This window comes from Nicotiana attenuata, chromosome 8 (genome assembly GCF_001879085.1).
Source record: "Nicotiana attenuata strain UT chromosome 8, NIATTr2, whole genome shotgun sequence".
Taxonomy (NCBI): domain Eukaryota; kingdom Viridiplantae; phylum Streptophyta; class Magnoliopsida; order Solanales; family Solanaceae; genus Nicotiana; species Nicotiana attenuata.
Genome location: NC_031996.1, coordinates 47,439,132 through 47,449,396, shown reverse-complemented (window position 1 = coordinate 47,449,396; position 10,265 = coordinate 47,439,132).

Here is a 10,265-nt window from a genome sequence, read left to right as displayed (position 1 = left end):
TATGCCCTTAAATATTTGTATAATTTAAGGATCTAATAGTAAATTATCTAATAATAAAATTCTTTTTCAATTTAAGCTACACATATTATCTACCCTACAACGTCGATCCTACTTGAATAAGAAAAGCATATCCATAATTTTCTATCAAAAAAAATTGTTGTTCCTAATTACAATTCTCTATAACAAACAAGGAAACAAGGCACGTACTAAATGAAAAATTTAGTACCATGCTCTAAAAACATTATAGCATTTTAACAAATTTTGTTACTCTCCTTTAAAGTCAATTTTTATTAGTTCATATAAAGCTAAAACTAAATTATATCATATATTATGTGTTCCCAAGTATGAGGAGTTATTACATAATAAATTGAGTTAATTTTTACAATATTAAATAATAAAAATATAATTAAATTATAATCTTTTAAAATATAACATCTACTTTTAAATGATAAAAAAATATAGGGGCAAATTTATATGAATATTTTTCTTTTACCTGATAATAAGGTGGTTCTAATAATACAAATGAGATTGTTCTCTTTAATTTATTTATTTTTACTTCAGTATGAGTAATTGATTTCTTTACAAATTTCTCAAAGAATATCGATGGATATATGTTAGATTAGGTTTCCTAGAACAAGTTCGTTCAAGACTTCTATATATCGAACTTTAACAAATTTTTGCTTTGATTGGTTTATTTTCATTAGATGCTCATGTGCCATTAATTGTCTCCAATTCAATGTTACATCAATTTATATTCAAATAAAAAGTAAAATATTTAGAATATTATTATTAATGTATATGTGTGATGATTGGCTAAAAACAGTTGAAAGTAAGTGAAACACAATGATTGGATTGGCTTTGTTACAAAAGCAAAAATATATTACGATGTTCATATAGAATATGAAAATCAACTGGAACTTTCCAAACAAATAGGAAGCTTGTATAATATAAGGTATTGATTTTATCTTTGTTTATTGTTCTGAAGATATTGAATTTTTTGTTTTTCAAATTATCTATCTTTTTCATATTTACCTTATTCTAGATAATAAATATTTATTTGTTTTATAAAATAAATGTATGTACTATTTAAGGTACTGGTTTATTGAGGGATACATATGCTATTTTAGAGTATTAAAGTAATATAATTCTTTTAAATATATCTATTCTTCATGTCCATGTAATTCTTGATTATTCTCGATAGTACATACTTAAATAGTGGCGATTTATCCAAAAGTTTTAAAATTTTTTTTTTAACTCAAACGATTGAAATGAATTTCAAAATTATCCTATACTTCTTCATAATTTTCGATAATATTTTCAAGTAAAAATGTATGAACACGACGCAATTATGTGATTCATATGATTAACCATGTATTTTATTACTCTTACATATGTTCAAAAATTTGTGAAAAAACTTCTCAACAATGTCACGTTATATGTTAAAAATTCATCTTAATAGGTGTCGCATGTAGTTATTTTTCTTGCATGATTGTGAATATTATTTTTAGGCGAAATGGCTTCCTGGCCATTTAAACTTGTAGGGCTTTTGAAAGCCGATACACAAACTTTAGTCTTTCTCATTTAAACACTCAAACTCGTGAAACCTATAACTAATAAACACCTTTGACCATTGACTATGCTTATGTGGCAATAACTTATCTTACGTGGACATAGTGCGTACAAGCCACGCTCAAATGGCGCGTGTATCTGTTACTATTCATTAAAAAGATCGTAAAATCAAAAAAATAAACAGAAAATATAAGGAAAACCAAAAAAGAAGAAGAAATCCTATCAACACCCCCCTGGATCTCGTCTTCTACACACCACCCTTGTATCTTCGCACCATCCCCAACGACCAGAAATAAGTCTTCACCCATAACCCACAGCAACGACCAAACGAACCCAACCAGTCCCTCCTCCCCATCTACGCCTAACAGCGCCTCCCCCCCCCCCCTCCCCTCTTCGGATTTTGAGCTTTTCTTGTTCTCAATCTAAAAGCTAGTCGCCTACCACCAGAAACGGCTGCAAGATAAACACACATACACGCAAGGGACAGAGAAACAGATCTGGGAGGGTGAGAATGAGAGAAAAGGAGATGGGGAAGTGAGCGAAAAAACAAAGGGACAAAGATATTTTTGTGGTTGTTCGGTTTGAGTGTTGAGGATCGTTCGAGATAGCCGGCGAGTTATTTTTTTTCCGATTCGTGGTACAATTTCCAGATTTCTATTGATCATATATTATCCATGTTTTTACTCGTTTTCTCTAATTCACTTGAACAGTTCTAAGTATCCATTGTTGTTCCTTTGTGTTCGATTTGTGGCCCTCTTCGTAGTTAATTTGGTTTGCTGGGTCATTTTGGTACCTTGAGTTAGGTAAAAGTTGCACAGCTATGGTGAAGAAGAAAATAAGGGAAATAGAAGAAAATTAGAAATTAATAAATTTTTTCCAGCACAGCTATGGGGTTTGTTTTCGCGCCCTTGACGTGTAACAATCCCATTGGTCATTTGCTGACTGGATGGACACGTCTGTGAATGTGTAATACACGCGCGTAGGGTCAAGGGTCAAATGTGTTCATTAGTTAAGGGTTTCACGAGTTTGAGTGTCCAAAGTTTGTGTATCGGCTTTCAAAAGCCTTACAAGTTTAAGTGGCCAGGAAGCCATTACACCTTATTTTTATTATATTTTGAGGAGCGGGGTAATCATTTTGAGTGAAAAATATACAAAAATCGTAATTTATTATATAACCATGGAGTATACAATGCTTAAATCCAGCACAAAATACAAAATTGATCGCTTTGTCNTATTTAAAATTTTGAATCCAACTAATTAAATATTTTCACCATAATTTTGATGGAATATAATTTAAGGATCAATGTTCGCGCTAAATTTTTTCGATAGACGAGTCTAATCTATCTATCTAGTGACACAATATATCATATAAATATGAAATATTAACATGAAATTTTGATCAACTTTTATCCTTCATAAGTGACATTCATGTTGAATAGAAATCGAATTATAATTAATAATCTATTTTTAGTAGAACTAACATTTAAGATTTTAAGGACTTCCATGAGGTAGAGCTTCTTTCTTTATTAAGTAAATTAAATAGGTCGACATTAATCATCATTTTCATGATTTTACGCATTCTTCTTTTAACTTTATTACATAACTCAAACTTAATATTTAAAATAACATATATATGAATTTTTAAAAGAATTTAATACTTATTGAGATAAGGTACATGCGCAAAGCGCGTACTCTAAGACTAGTATTATATTAAAAGCACGAAACCCCAATCGAAATATTGTTCGCCTTTTTAACCCTTATTATGTGCATTCTAAGTTGGACATAATTGTAATTGTGAATACTGTTAAATATAAATTTTGGAAAAAAATAAAAAATTGTCGTGCATTTAGGTTTAGGATTCTTTAAGTTTTTCTTTGGTTAGGATTAGGGTTTGTAAAGTTAAATTATTAAAACCTGAATAGAATACAACAATTACATATTGGCTAAAAATAGAAATCCAAAAGTTACGACTAGATCCCTATTTCTGACGACTCAACTTCTCCTATTTTTTTCTGACATCAACTTTGGCACTATATTTTCTATCTTTCTAAGCTTGATTTTTTTTTTTCTATTGAGTTGGTGAATATTATGATATTTTCTTGATTTTATGACCAGTAGTCTAAATGTATTGATCCAAAGTATTAGACGAAAATTAAGGTGTTAAAAACAATAAACTGACAAGTTTTGAGATTGATTTTGATGGCAGAAAGGTGGTGGAAAGAAAAGGATGGGGAAAAAAATTAATTAAAAAAATTAGAAGAGATTTCATTGGGATATTTTGGAATTCACAAGTGAATATGACTAATTTTTAATGTGAAGCATGTATAGATGACAAATTGGTTCGATGTAGCTGAGAATTCCATTGAATATTAAAAATGGATAATGGATTAGGCTTTGAGTTCAATTACTATATTAATGTAATACTCATTTTACCATTTAAATGAATACTACGTTTATCTCGACGGCAATTGCTATTATCCATAATTAGTATTAGAACCCGTGCGATGCGCGGATAATTTGACAGAATACCAATCTTATAAAATTATAATGGGATATATCATATTGTTGTAATAAATATAAGTTGTTATTGTTTTTTATTCAACGTGTAGAAAATAACAAAATTTATACAAAATCAAAGGATACATATCATATAATAATCAAATAAGTTATTTATTTCTCACTTATTCTTTATTAAATTAGCAGGTACTTATTACTATGCATTATTAAATTAGCAGGTACTTATTATTATGCATTTACTAATGTGACTTTCTATTAACTTGTCAATTGGCTTAATATTTTCATTCTTCTTTTCTTTTAATATAAAATGAATATATTTCTGTTACTATTGAAATTTAACTTCACTTTACCATGTATAACTTTCTCATAATTATGTTGTTATTTAAATTTATCAATAATATTTTCGAGACTTATTTATTTAGTTAATTTTATCAAATAAATTTAATGTGTGTCACGACCCGGATTTCCCACCCTCGGGGGGTCGTGATGGCGCCTACCCGTAGAAGCTAGGCAAGCCACACATTTAGAACCCATAAATGCTTTTGTTAAAAAAAATCCATTTTTTTTGCCAATTTAATTAACAGAAAATAAATAATTAAACAACAGCGGAATTCATAATTTAGCGGAAGACTTGAACGATATAAACCAAAATAATAAGGAAAAATCCACATACGCCTCTACCCAGAACTGGTGTCACAACATTCACGGACTATCTAAGAGTGCTACACACAAATGTCTGAAACAAGGAAATGAAATCCGTCTCGAATACAAGAGGAAACAGTGCATCAAAATAGGTAGAAGAGATGTCGGGCCTGCGGACGCCTGCAGGACTACCTCGGAATCTCGTGGACTGAAGGCTGGCTCCCGAACTACTGCTGCGCACCGTATATTGCTCCGGTACCTGGATCTGTGCAAAAGAGCACAGAGTGTAGTATCAGCACAACCGACCCCATGTGCTGGTAAGTGCCTAGCCTAACCCCGGCGAAGTAGTGACGAGGCCAGACCGGACTACCACATAAATCTGTGCAGTTATATATACATATACAGCAGAATCGAGATACAGAGATAACTAATCAATATGGGAGGGGGAGCATGCTATGGGGGAAATAACAATTTCAAGTAAAAGTCGTCCAGTAACGAAGGAAACAACACAACTCAGACATTAATAAAGAAACAGAAAGCAGCAAGTGCACGACATCACCCTTCGTGCTTTTACTCTCATCCTCACCAAGCAAGGATATAATCAAACGTGCACGGCATCACCCTTCGTGCTTTTACTCTCTTTCCTCACATATAATCAATAGAATCGGCACAGAATGGTACATCGTGCAGCACGGCATCACCCTTCGTGCTTTACACTCTTTCCTCACAATAAACAAACAATGCATGGCATCACCCTTCGTGCTTTACACTCTTTCCTCACAATAAACAAACAATGCACGGCATCACCCTTCGTGCTTTAACACTCTTCCTCACCCAAACAACAATCACAAACAAGGGGCAAGGGAATAAACAAAATAATAATAGAAATCGCGGCAAGGGAACACAATTAAACAATTAAATCCCGGCAAGGGTACAACATCAATAATCTCAACGTCCCGGCAAGGGAAAATAATCAATAAGCAACAATATCCCGGCAAGGGAATAATTTAAATATTCTTTCTCTTCCTTTCACTTTTATTTCATATCTCACTTTACCACCTGAGCCAATGCTCCAAAGGGTTCAACAATTTCACATACTTTCACAATTGTAATATAACTTGAGCCAATGCTCCTCGATGTTCATAGGTCACAATTTCCTTTTACAAGCTTTTCACAACAAATAGGAATCATCACCAAGGCTAGAGAAATACAATGAAATCAAGATATTCACAATTTAAAGGCTCACAGTCATGCTAGACACCAACGTATAGATACTCGTCATCATGCCTATACGTCGTACTCGACAATTATCACATAGCAAATAGGACTCAACTCCTAATCCCTCAAGCTAAGGTTAGACCAAACACTTACCTCAAACTTCCACGGCCAATTCAATCCTCAATTACCGCTTTCCCTCTCGAATTCGGCTCCAAATCAATTGTATCTATATAATAATGACTTCAATACATCAATAAATGCTAAACAATACGAACCCAATGCTTAATTATAGCTCTTCCATCATTTTTTCCCAAAAACACAAAAATCGACCCCGGGCCCGCTTGGTCAAAACCCGAGGTTCGGACCAAAATTAAATCCCCCATTTACCCACGAGCCCAAATATATAATTTGTTTTCAAATTCGAGCCCAAAACGAGGTCTAAATCAAGAAAAATCAAAAAGCCCTAACTCTACCCAAATACCCAATTTTCTACCTTAAATCACATGTTTTAGGCCTAGGATTTCAATAGATGTTGAAGGAAATGAAAGAAAATAAGTTAAGGATTACTAACCCAAGAGATTTTGGTGAAGAATCGCTTTAATGGTCGCCTAAGAGCTTGGAGAAGAAAGGTTTTTGTGAAATTTTTTGGTGAATCCCGTAATGACACTGTTCTGGAATTTTAAAATTTAACTGGGCGAAAATACCCATCGCGTTCGCGACAGGCTGGTCGCGTTCGCGATGAGTAACACTTAGCAGGCCATCGCGATCGCGAGAAGAGGAACGCGAACGCGGAGAGTAAAAGGTTGTGGCCCAGAAATTGTTCTACGCGAACGCGTGAACCAGCACGCGAACGCGAATAGGGAACCTGCAAAGCTACGTGAACGCGAGTGGATGCACGCGAACGCGATGAGGAAAGAAGACTCAGCCCTCAGCGCCAAATAACACTACGCGAACGCGAGGGCTTGGATGCGAACGCGAAGGAAGAAAAAGTTTAAACTTCGCGAACGCGGGAGATGTAACGCGAACGCGAAGAAGGAAAAGGGTCTGCAATAGCTGAAGCAAAAATCTGCAATTTTCTAAGTTTAAAACCATTCTGAAACACCTCCGAAACACTCCCCAGCCCTCGGGGCTCCTAACCAAACACTTGCACTAACTCAACCTCTCCACTGAACACGAACAGAAGGGAAACTCTTGGATCTCAACTGACGAACCTGCCAGTCTAGAATAGCTACCGGCTCCTCCTCATAAGACAAGTCCTTGTCCAACTGGACAGTGCTGAAATCTAACACGTGGGCTGGATCGCCGTGATACCTCCGAAGCATGGACACATGAAACACTGGATGTACGACTGATAAGCTCGGCGGCAAGGCAAGTCTATAAGCCACCTCTCCCACTTGATCAAGAATCTCAAACGGACCAATGAACCTAGGGCTAAGCTTGCCCTTCTTCCCAAACCTCATTACGCCCTTCATAGGCGACACTCGGAGCAATACCCGCTCACCAACCATAAAAGCCACATCTCGAACCTTGCGGTCTGCATAGCTCTTTTGCCTGGACTGAGCTGAACAAAGCCTATCCTGAATGATCCTGACCTTGTGCAAGGCCTCCTGAACCAGATCCGTACCCAACAACCGAGCCTCTCCCGGCTCAAACCATCCAACCGGGGACCGACACCGCCTACCATATAAGGCCTCATAAGGAGCCATCTGGATGCTCGACTGGTAACTGTTGTTGTAGGCAAACTCTGTTAAAGGCAAGAACTGATCCCACGAACCTCCAAAGTCAATAACACAAGCTCGGAGCATATCCTCCAAAATCTGAATAGTCCGCTCGGACTGACCGTCCGTCTGGGGATGAAATGCTGTGCTCAACCCAACCCGTGTGCCCAAGTCTCGCTGAACTGCTCTCCAGAAGCGCGAGGTAAACTGCGTACCCCGGTCCAAAATGATAGATACGGGCATACCATGAAAGCGAACAATCTCCCGAATATAGATCTCAGCTAACCTCTCAGAAGAATAGGAGACTGCTGTTGATACCCAATTTTCCCTATATAACTTTCATATACAAAATACTCTCAAAATAGCATATATATGCATATATAAGCATAGCTCAGCGTTTTGGCATTTTTCCTAATTTTTAAAGATTTTAAAATCAATTTATTGTCCATTTTTAGCAGTACAAAAATCAATAGTTATTCCCAAAATTATTATTTTGATGAATAACTTATTTTATTCTTATATTTACACCAAAATATAGTTAAGGTGATTTTTTTGTATATTTTTACAAATTTATTTGGTATTTAAAAGACTAAATTGCATATAATTGCAATTATAGCCTACTTTGAGATTAATAGCATTTTGTAATTGTAAAATTGGGTCCAGTATTTTTAAATTAATGTTTATATACTATTTATTGTTTCATTACTTTCAATTTTCTTTTTAAATCATTTTACTATTTTTTATAAAATAAAAGGGGAAAATTGGCTATTTAATATTTAGCCTAATCTTATTTCAAATACAGCCCCATTTCCTTTCAATTTTAACCCTTAAACTGACCCAACCCCAACCCCAATTAAATTCAGCCCAATTCCGTTTTTTACCCGGCCCCAACCCAATCCGAAAACCCGCCCGGCTTCTGCTTTTAATCCGAGCCGTTGATCATTTTGATCAACGGCCAGGATTCCTCCTTGCCATTTTTAACTCCCCACCATACCCTAATCCCCCATTATTCGTTTAGCCGGCCGCCTCTGAATACCCTCCCCCTCTCAAACTCTCTCGAATGTTCTTGAAATCCTAATCACCTTCTACCATTTTCAACCTCCAACTCACCGGAATCCATGGCCTCTCAGGCCATGGATGGCCTATACTCACCTCCTATTACTCCTATGTGCCAGATGCTTGAAGATTCGAGGCCAGATGTAACGATCCGACCGGTCTTTTTGAGCTTTAGCACTTTGATCGCCAGTTCTCGGGCATGACTTGCCCCGTGTAATGTATTATGACTGATGTAGGTCGTTGGTTTTGGTTTTCAAAAAAATTTGGAATGAATTTGAAAGAACAATCTCGGTTGAATGCTTTGAATTTGAAAAGTTTGACCAAGAGTTGACTTATTTGTATATGAGTTCGGATCGGAATTTTTATGATTTGGTTAGCTTTGTTGGGTGATTTATGACTTAGGAGTGTGATCGGAAGTGGTTTTGGAGGTCCGGTGTAGAATTAGGCTTGAATTGGCGAAGTTAGTATTTTGGCGATTTCCGGTTGATAGGTGAGATTTTGATCCGAGGGTCGGAATGGAATTCCGCGAGTTTCTGTAGCTTCGTTATGTGATTTGGGATGTGTGTGTAAAATTTCAGGTCATTCGGAGGTGATTTGGTTGGTTTTTTATCAAATGCGTGTTTCGGAAGTTCTTGAAATTCTTAGGCTTGAATCCGATGCAAATTTGGTGTTTTAATGTTGTTTTGAGCGTTCCGAAGGTTGGAACAAGTTTGAATAATGTTATGGGATATGTTGGCGTTTTTGGTTGAGGTCCCGAGGGCCTCGGGTGTGTTTCGGGGTGGTTTCGGATCATTTCGGGCTGTTTTGCAATAGCTGAAGCTGGTATCTGGTATTGTTCTTCGCGTCCGCGAGGGTGCCCTCGCATTCGCGAAGAAGGATTTGGCTTCTGGGATTTTGTTCTTCGCGTTCGCGAAGAGAGCCTCGCGTTCGCGAAGAAGAAGAATTTCTGTTGCGCAGGTCTTACTTCGGAGGCTCGTATCTCTCAATCTACAATGAATTTTGAGATGATTCAAAAACGAAAGTTGTAGCCCTTTGAATCTAGTTTTCAGAAACATATTACAATAGTTATTTGGACATCTGAAGCAAAAGTTACTTCCGTTTGCTAGAGGATGTCCGAGAAGAGTTTGAAAAATGATTTTTGGAAATTTTGTTCTTCGCGAACGCGAGAGGAGGACCGCGAACGCGAAGAACAAATCCCTGGGCAGTAGAATAAAGTCCAAACTCGTCTCACTCTTCCATTTTTGGACCAGGGAGCTCGGGTGAGGCGATTTTTCGAGAGATTTTCAAGAAAAACATCGGGGTAAGTGTTCTTAACTCAATTTTGGTTAGATTACCTGAATCCATTGTTATTTTTAATATGTAATTGGTGATTTTAAGTTGGAAAAGTTTGAAAACCCTCTTGGATATATTTGAGGATTTGAGGGTCGAAATGTTATCGGAAATTAGTAATTTGGTATGGTTAGACTCGTGGTTGAATGGGTTGTCGGTATTTTATGAGTTTCGTCGGTATTTCGAGTAAGCGGGTCCCGGGGCGTTCGAGTTTTG